This window comes from Alexandromys fortis, unplaced genomic scaffold, assembly GCF_014885135.2.
Source record: "Alexandromys fortis isolate MF-2015 unplaced genomic scaffold, M_Fortis_MF-2015_v1.1 scaffold_177, whole genome shotgun sequence".
Classification (NCBI taxonomy): domain Eukaryota; kingdom Metazoa; phylum Chordata; class Mammalia; order Rodentia; family Cricetidae; genus Alexandromys; species Alexandromys fortis.
This window is the reverse complement of record NW_026068056.1, coordinates 3,111,444-3,120,421: the sequence shown is the minus strand read 5'-3', so window position 1 is coordinate 3,120,421 and position 8,978 is coordinate 3,111,444. Positions and strand designations below refer to the sequence as shown.

The 8,978-nt window shown below is 43.7% G+C and overlaps 3 non-coding genes across 3 annotated transcripts; all 3 read right to left on the bottom strand.

Moving 5' to 3' along the window:
* Positions 1 to 759: 759 nt before the first annotated feature.
* Trnac-gca (transfer RNA cysteine (anticodon GCA)) lies at positions 760 to 831 on the bottom strand. Its single transcript has one exon. It is a non-coding gene; the product is annotated as a tRNA-Cys (tRNA).
* Positions 832 to 1,764: 933 nt separating this feature from the next.
* Positions 1,765 to 1,836, bottom strand: Trnac-gca (transfer RNA cysteine (anticodon GCA)). Its single transcript has one exon. It is a non-coding gene; the product is annotated as a tRNA-Cys (tRNA).
* A 5,139-nt stretch (positions 1,837 to 6,975) lies between these two features.
* On the bottom strand, positions 6,976 to 7,047 carry Trnac-gca (transfer RNA cysteine (anticodon GCA)). Its single transcript has one exon. It is a non-coding gene; the product is annotated as a tRNA-Cys (tRNA).
* Positions 7,048 to 8,978: the final 1,931 nt, after the last annotated feature.

Genomic DNA, 8,978 nt, shown 5'->3' with positions numbered 1-8,978 from the left:
CCATCACAGGAGTCTCCACCCCACTCACCTCCATCACAGGAGTCTCCACCCCACTCACCCCCATCACAGGAGTCTCCACCCCACTCACCTCCATCACAGGAGTCTCCACCCCACTCACCTCCATCACAGGCAGTTATTTAACCCTACTCACCTCCATTTACTTTTCTCATTGCTTTGGTCAAATATCTGAAAAACTTTACTCAAGGAAGGACAGGTTTATTTTAGGTTGCAGTTTGCAAGAAAACACTTCATTGTGGCATGGTGGCAGGAGCCTGAGGCATCGGGCCACACTGCACCTGCAGTTGGGAAGCAGAGAATGAGACATGCTGGTGCTCAGCCTGCTTTCTCCAGCACCCCAACCCAGGGTATGGTGTCACCTACAGTTGCCAACAGCTTAACTTAGCCAGCCCCTCACAGGTGTGCTAGGCTAATTGTGGTTAGTTTCCATGGGTGTGCCACGAGGCTTGCCTCCTAAGAGAGCCTAGATCCTGTCTAGTTGACAGTCAATATTCACCACTGCAGATAGTTTGAATAAAAACAAACACTCAAGTTGCCAAAATGGCTCAGTGGTAAAGACAGTTGCTGTCGAGGCTGAGTTTGAGCCCCAGGACCCACATGGTAAAAGGACAAGACCAATTCTCAAAAGCTGCCCTTTAATATATTCACATGTGTGCCATAGCAGACACTGCTGTATAGTAATGAAGAAGGAATTAAAACTTAGGTATCTATATTTAAAAAGGTCAAAAACAAGGTATGAGTAGGGGGCACCTGGATTTGAACCAGGGACCTCTTGATCTGCAGTCAAATGCTCTACCCCTGAGCTATACCCCCTGTTATTAATATACAACTTAATTAATACCCTTCACTTCCAGAGTTACACCTACATAAAGAAACTAAGGAAGCACAGAAGCCCCTGATACAGGAGCCTGGCTGCTGCAGGATCAGCCTTTGCTCTCCTTTTCAGCGGTGTCAATAATTCAGTAATCTCAGGCTAATGGAAACAGAGAGTCATTGGCAAGAATGTGAGTAGTTAATACACAAAGGGAGGCATGGTGTCACAGCTTCATGAAGCATGAAGGAAGCCAGGGACCAGAACTTTAGCCAGTTTGGTTATAGAGTCAATGAAGTTTCACCATGAACGCTAGCCATAGTCATTGGCTGCTATATAGTCTGAGCTTTATCCTCTGGGATGATCCGAAGCCACCCATCATCTGTGCAACTTCCTGACACTCATGACCTTACTTGAGGACATGCCATTGGCCAAGGCGTTACCTGTTATACTAAATAATGTCATGATCAACTTGATGAGGCTGTCAAGTCCAGAAGTCTGGCCAAATACATACATACATACATACATATGTGTGTGTGTGTGTGTGTGTGTGTGTGTGTGTGTATTTTGGGGATGTGACCATATTTTTGTAGACTTTGAGAAAATCCCATTGCTCTCAATAAGGTATATTAGTGGGCTTTGTAGCTGTTGAAGTCTTAAGAGAAAAAACACCACTCATGTCTCTAAAGAAGAGGAAATGTCACCTTCTATGGACTGTGGGGTGCCCAGATAAAAATGTTCTCTTATCCCTGTCTTTGTCTCCCTTCACCCTTCTGCCTTATTCTCTCTGGACAGCCTTGATTAAACACACATATCCAGACCAGTGTATCCTATCTGCCCCTGTTGTCTTCTCTCACCAAATTCCCATGCAGAATTCAATGTGGATTAAAAAAAAAAGCAGGACTAGAAACAGTCTATTTATTGAAAAAAAGTCAAGGGGGCACCCGGATTTGAACCGGGGACCTCTTGATCTGCAGTCAAATGCTCTACCCCTGAGCTATGCCCCCACCTGTTTTATACATATATAATAAATATTCTAAAACTGCATGGCCACTCCCTGGCTGTTGACATCTGACATGTACACTTGCCAGTGCTCTGCCATAATTTCCTTCCTCCTATGAGGCCCAGCCTTGACCTACCTCTGTATGTGCGACTGTCACATCCTCGTGACCAGCACCCTCCTGCCCTAGTTCACAGCAGAGGCATTCACATTAAAAATCTTGGAATCCAAGGGCTGGAGAGATTGTTTAGTGGTCAAAAGAACATTCATTACTATCGCTAGAGGACCCAGGTTCAATTCCCAGCACCCAGTAGCTCACAACCATCTGTAATTCCAGTCCAAGAGGACCTGATTCCCTTTTCTGACCTTGGCAGATGACAGGCATGCACATAGCATACAGGCATTTATGCAAGTAAAGCAGCCATATGTATAAAATAATAAAAAAAACACCATAGAGTTCTACAGACAAATACCATTTAGACTTACATACAAGAGCTCGATCCGGAAAGCTAGCTGTTCAACAGATCCTATGGAGGTAAAGAAAAGGGCAGGCCTGGGCAAAAGCAAAGTTCTTGGTACTCATCTGAAAACTGATATAGACTCTTCGGGAAGGGGAGCTAGGAGAAATATGTGTCTGTCAAGCTTAATAATTCTCACTCACAGACAGATTAGAGATATTTACTTGATGTGGTGACCTTTCATATTGTAGACATGAAAAAACCCACTGTCATCTAATTCACTTCAAAAGGAAATACACCTCGTTAGTAACCAAGTCATACCCAGGACCCACATTTACGCTTAAGTGGCCTCTTTGAAGGTGTCCTGGGGCCATAGACGAACTTCCTGATTTGTCTCTTTTCCTTCTTATTCTCCATTCGCAGGCAGAAGTTATCCTAAGAAAGGATCCGCCCACACAAGTTTAGAGGGGTTGTTGGGCTGCAGCTTGATGGTGTTGCCAGCATGTCACTACACCAGGAAGGGCCACCAGGTGACTGTCACCCAACAGGAGCAGCTTCCTTTAGAGACAAAGGCTTTCTCCCTGATCTGCTGTGCTACCTGTGTTGGCTGGCTTTCCTGGTAGTCTACTGTGTGTGTTTGGTTACCCGGTAGCCTGCCATGGGCTCTTGTGCATTAGTGGGACATGGCTGGCTTCATCCACACAGGCCTCCATCTACTTTCAACTTTCCCTGCCCTTTCTCACAGACCTGTCTCTGGACTTCTAGAAATCTGCCCTACCCAGGGCCCTCCAGCCTCCTCCCCGGGTCCCGTGGGGCACCTCAGTTTGGAAAATTGAGTCCACCTCTCTCCTTCCCTTCTAATATCTTCTTTTACATCACCCAAAGCTTACACCACCCTCTTGACCTCGCCCTCAACTGCTGCCCATTCACGTAGAACTCGTTTTCTGACTTTTACTCTCTGCTTTTCTCATTTCCGAGTCCCGGGTTTGAAAGGGAGATATTTTACTGGAGAGTTCATGACCTGTCAGTTCAGCCCTGCTGTGAGAACAGGAACCAACATGAAAACAGGCTTTATAACACCCAGAGCTAGGCATCAGGATGCAGTCAAGTGGGGTCATGGCTTTCTTTCATAGGAACACTTCTGGCTGCCTCTGAAGTCCAAAGACCCCACAGACTGCATGATACACAGTGAGAACTATCCTTCAAAGGGGCCTTGCCCACTGGGATAGTGATTATGGGAAGGAGGCCATGGAGGTCAACCCAACAATGAATCATGATATGCAAGAGACATTCAGGAAAACAACTGTGTTTTATTCTTTGGGCAATAACCTACTTGATTATTTCAACTAGCTAGGAAATGTACCTTCCAATATAAATAATATACACTCTTTGAATCTCTCCAATGTGCATCATATGACTGAAGAATTCATGTAAGCTGTTGACTTCGCATGTTGGGTATCATACCCAGCACATGTAATTTGAGTCAGGGGAACCTGGCTGGGTAGAGGGCTAGGTTGTTGCCTACCCTATTGTGGGGTTAAAAGCAGTCATTTCTTCACAGAGGGCCACCACTGATGGTTCTTAAAATGTGGACAGGTTTCACAGGCTTGAGACAGTATAAGAATGGAAAATCACATGAGAGATTTGTCTCCCCAAGAAGAGTAAGACGAGACTGAACAGGACTGAAGGTAGAGTGTGGGCAGGCCATTCGGAGAGCAAACGTGGTGGAAGGAGGGTGAGACATACTGACTTAGTCTTTCATCTCTCCCTGCAGGAAGACTCAGCACTCAGGGGCCGGGAGGAAAAGGGAAGCTTTTCTAAAGGTCCATAGTCAAAACAGGTGCAGTAACATAAAAATTGGGATCAGGCACTCGTGATCCTCAGTCCGGAAACAAGTGGTGCTCAGTAAGCAGAACGGAGACAAACTGGTGTCTTCAGCATTAGGAGAGAAAACATCAGTTCTGAGCTTTAAAGCAGAGAACTGAGTTCTCACAGTGAGCAGCCACCCAAACAACAATACACCTCTTCACAGGGTCACTTCTTAGCCGAGCCCACACTTTCCAGCCTTCTCCACAGTCTGTTCTTCTGCAGGCTTGGTTGTTATATGTACTAATGGCCCAGCATCTTATACCCCTCAGGTATGAAGTTACTAATTGGGACATCACTGGCATTAGACACAGCCATGCCTTCTTCCATTGCACATTGCTGTAAGCATGCTACCTGGTACTCAGGGCCACTTGATGTTGGGACGGATGTTAGCAAAAAATTATACTCCCCTAAAGGTAAAGGACTGGTCTGTTTTTATTAAGGTCATAGTCTCCACTGTATCCCCACGTGTTTGACAGGCTCCTTTCCAGCCTGTAGTGAAAACCTGAATCCCCTCAATAAACAAATTATCTAGACAAAGACTCCAGGGGTACTACATATGACCAGGTCTATCATACATGGTAATTTCTTTGACATTGAATATAGAAAATAAGTAGACAAGATTGCCAGGCAAAAACTGGGAACTGGGGGTGGGGTGGGATGGGGGAAAGGGGAGATGAGGAGAGAAAAGTGAGAAGGGGAGGATGGGAATAACTTGGGGGAATGGGATGGTTGGGATAAAGGAAGGGTAGATATGGGAGCAGGGAAGTATATATCTTAATTAAGGGAGCCAATATTAGAGTTGGCAAGAGACTTGACCCTAAAGGGGTTCCCAGGTGTTCAGAGAGATGTCCCCAGCTAGTTCCTTGGGCAGTTGAGGAGAGGGAGCCTGAAATGGCCCTATCCTATAGCCATACTGATGAATATCTTGCATATCATCATAGAACTTTCACCTGGCGATGGAAGGAGATAGAGACAGAGACCCACATTGGAGCACCGGACTGAGCTTCCAAGGTCCAAATGAGGAGCAGAAGGAGGGAGAACATGAGCAATAAAGTCAGGACCGTGAGGGGTGCACCCACACACTGAGACAATGGGGCTGATCTATTGGGAACCCACCAAGGCCAGCTGGACTGGGTCTAAAAAAGCATGGGATAAAACCAGACTCTCTGAACATGGCGGACAATGAGGGCTGCTAAGAAGCCAAGAACAATGGCACTGGGTTTTGATCCTACTGCATGTTTGAGTAGGGAGCCTAGGCTGTTTGGATGCTCACCTTCCTAGACCTGGATGGAGGGGGGAGGACCTTGGACTTCCCACAGGGCAGGGAACCCTGACTGCTCTTCGGGCTGGAGAGGGAGGGGAGGGGAGCAGGGAAGGAGGAGGGAAATGGGAGGCGGGGAGGAGGCAGAAATTTTTAATAAAAAAAAAGAAAACAAAACAAAATGTTCTTGCCTCCCAAATGACTTTATTACAAGAACCCATGTTTGACAATACAAGATACATACTCCTGTACAAATCCAATGAATCCAGAAATGTGTTCTAGGCACTTATTTTTAAAGACCATGAAAGATGATTCACGTGAGGGATGGTAAAAACCAGGAGTTATACGTCTGAGCTCTATTTTCCTATCTGTATCCACAATGGGTTCTGAGAGTTTCTAGCAAAAAGCCATTTGTTCTCCAAAATAAAAAAGGAACCATGTTTTTAGTTTTAAGATAATCTATATGATTTTTCAATTTTTCTGCAGATTTTTTTCCCAAACCTTGAATATTATATGGTGTTACCTTTGTCTGTTGCACTAAACACAATACATAGCTTGATTTACCCCTTACTGACTTGTTCGTTCACTCTCTACAAGATCCCATCCTTGGACTTACACTTAGATATGGCAGGGATAGAAGATCAATCTTATCCCTTCCTAGAGAAAATTCTTGAATAGAGAAGAGAAAAAAAATGAAGAAACTAAAGGAACTGAAAATAAATTGTCTGTTCCTTAAAGGTGTAGTTGTGGTAGAGTTACAGGCATCTTACATACCAGCGTGTCACACACAGATGCTTGCAGAAATGAGTGCAGGCCCAGAGCACAGAACTGCACAGACTGATGGAGGTGGGTAATCTTTCTATCTGTTGTTTCATTGGTTAAGTAATAAAGAAACTGCTTGGCCTCTGATAGGGTAACAATTAGATAGGTGGAGTACACAGAATAGAATGCTGGGAGAAAGAAGCTGAGTCAGGGAGTCGCCATGGTTCTCCCACTCCAGGCAGATGCAGGTTAAGATCTTTCCTGGTAAGCCAGCTCATGGGCTACACAGATTATTAGAAATGGGTTAGATTAATATGTAAGAGCTAGCCAATAAGAGGCTACAGATAACGGGCCAGGCAGTGTTTAAAAGAATACAGTTTCTGTGTAATTATTTCGGGCATAAGCTAGCCATGAGGGCGGCCGGGTGCCGGGGATGCAGCCCCGCCGGTCCATAACTACTACAACAGACAGAGCCGTGCTGAAGCAGCCTGGGCTGAGGCAGCTTCCAGGAAGCTGTCAGGCTGTTTCTCATCTCAGTTGATTCTAGAAATCACCCGGTAACTTTTATGGTACCTTAGCTCCATGCAGGGTGTTCTCATTGTTTGAGGTGAGGCCTGGGAAATGGAATTTTTATAGGCACTTTGATTAATAACAATTCATTTTCGATGGCAAATAATAAGCCTTAATATTTGCTGTTTCCAAGAAAATAATTTCTAATTCTGTTGTATATTAAGGAAGAAAGAAATTAAAATTCAGTATCTATATAAAAAAGGTTAAAAAAAAGCTAGGTATGAGTAGGGGGCACCTGGATTTGAACCAGGGACCTCTTGATCTGCAGTCAAATGCTCTACCCCTGAGCTATACCCCCTGTTATTAATATACAGCTTAATTAATATCCTTCACTTCCAGAGTTACACCCACATCACTCGTACCCTATGCATCATCACTTTGGAACTCCTAGGCTAAAGTCAGAGGAAATACATCACTCTTCTGAATAAAAAGTCACAGGCTTCCTTCCTTAAAAACCCTCCAGCCTATGTTCTCCCAGGCTTCAGTCTCCAGTGTTGGACAGTCCTGGAGAGGCACCAACACTGGCTAAGATGATTCTCAGAGTCAAGCTTTGAGTTCATCAGGGTGTGACCTACAAACAGGAACTCCACAGGACTGGGGTGTTTCTCCTCTCAGATGTGATGACAAAGCCAGGCCTTACTCTCATTTAGTTAATACAGACAGAAACGATGAATAATAAACCCCTCCAATAAATAGTTGGAAGTAGACTTTGGAATCCCCAAACTGTTAATGGATCAATAGTCACAAAGGTCTAGGACCAGGAACTATTACAAGACTAACCCATGTGCCCCGAGTGGGTGGTGGACAAAGCCCTATTCCATCTGAGAAAGTGTGTGTACATAGGGGTGTCTGTATAACATAACTTTTCTCCTCTGTTAGATTCTTAGCTCGTTCTTGCATCAGTTTATAGGCCCTTACTAACTGTACTTTAGAATAAATAAATCATGGTGTATGTTACATCTGATTGGATGTCTTCTATCTATTTTATAATCACATCATTTTCTCATTAATCTGGTATATTAGTTTGCATTTCTTTACAAGGAGATATTGAAACTAGAATTTGACAGCAAGTAATTTCGCTTTGCAGAAAAATCTAGGAAACACAGGTAGAGGATTGTTAAGTTATGCCAGGAGATGAAGAAAGGCAAATATATGTGGGAGATGAAGCATTCATCTATCATACGTATCTAGGGCTTTATTCCAAGTCTGAACCATACAGGATGCCTCAGGTCACCCTCCTTCAAAGAGAGCTGGTATGTTCAGCTACAACCTTCCAGCAGTATTTGCCAAGGCTGTTCATGGGACAGAGTTGTTTCCTTGATGTTTTTAGCATGTTGCATGTTCTGCAACATGAACATACTTCAGTTGTTAAGTGCTAAAGTTACCATTTGGCCTGCACGCCCAGAAATGTGCTCAGGACCTGACTGTGTAGATCAGAGTCATTTGCTATAAAGTATGAGGTAGCACAGTACGAATGCAGAGCTTTCTAAGGTGAACCAACCTTGCACTCCTCAAATAATGTTAACCTTGTTAATACCTGTTACTCTTTTTTAATACAATGCTGAAATTTATTTATTAAAATTTTGCTTATGGTTTAGAAAATACAGGTTTAATAAGTAAGACTGGCCTGTTGTCTTGTTTTTCTTATACTCTTTGATGGTTTTCACAGTATCCTTAATGAGACTTATAAATGAGTTGAGGTAAGTCTCCCTCCTTTTTAAAAATTTCCTGTAATTGTTTGTCTAAGTTCTTTCTGAAACTTTTGGTATACATAACACAATCTTACCCTGTGGGGGGTTTGTTTATTTATTTTAGTGATAGTAATATTTTTATTTCAGTTTTTCAAGACAGGGTTTCTCTGTAGCCTTGGAGTCTGTCCTGGAACTAGCTCTTGTAGACCAGGCTGGCCTCGAACTCACAGAGAGCTGCCTGCCTCTGCCTCCAGAGTGCTAGGATTAAAGGCATGTACCACCATTGCTCAGACATGATGGTAATATTTTAATGACATGTAATTTTAATGTCCTCATTAGCTATCCATAATTTTTATTTCTTTTGATTTAAAAAGTAATACAAGTACCATATCCTGGGTGATGTGGGATTCCCCTCTCTAGTCTGTGAATATGTTTTATTACCATTGGTTAATAAAGAATCTGCTTTGGCCTATGGCAGGGCAGAATACAGCAAGGTGGGAAATCCAAGCAGAGATAGAGGAGGAAAGAAGGCAGAGTC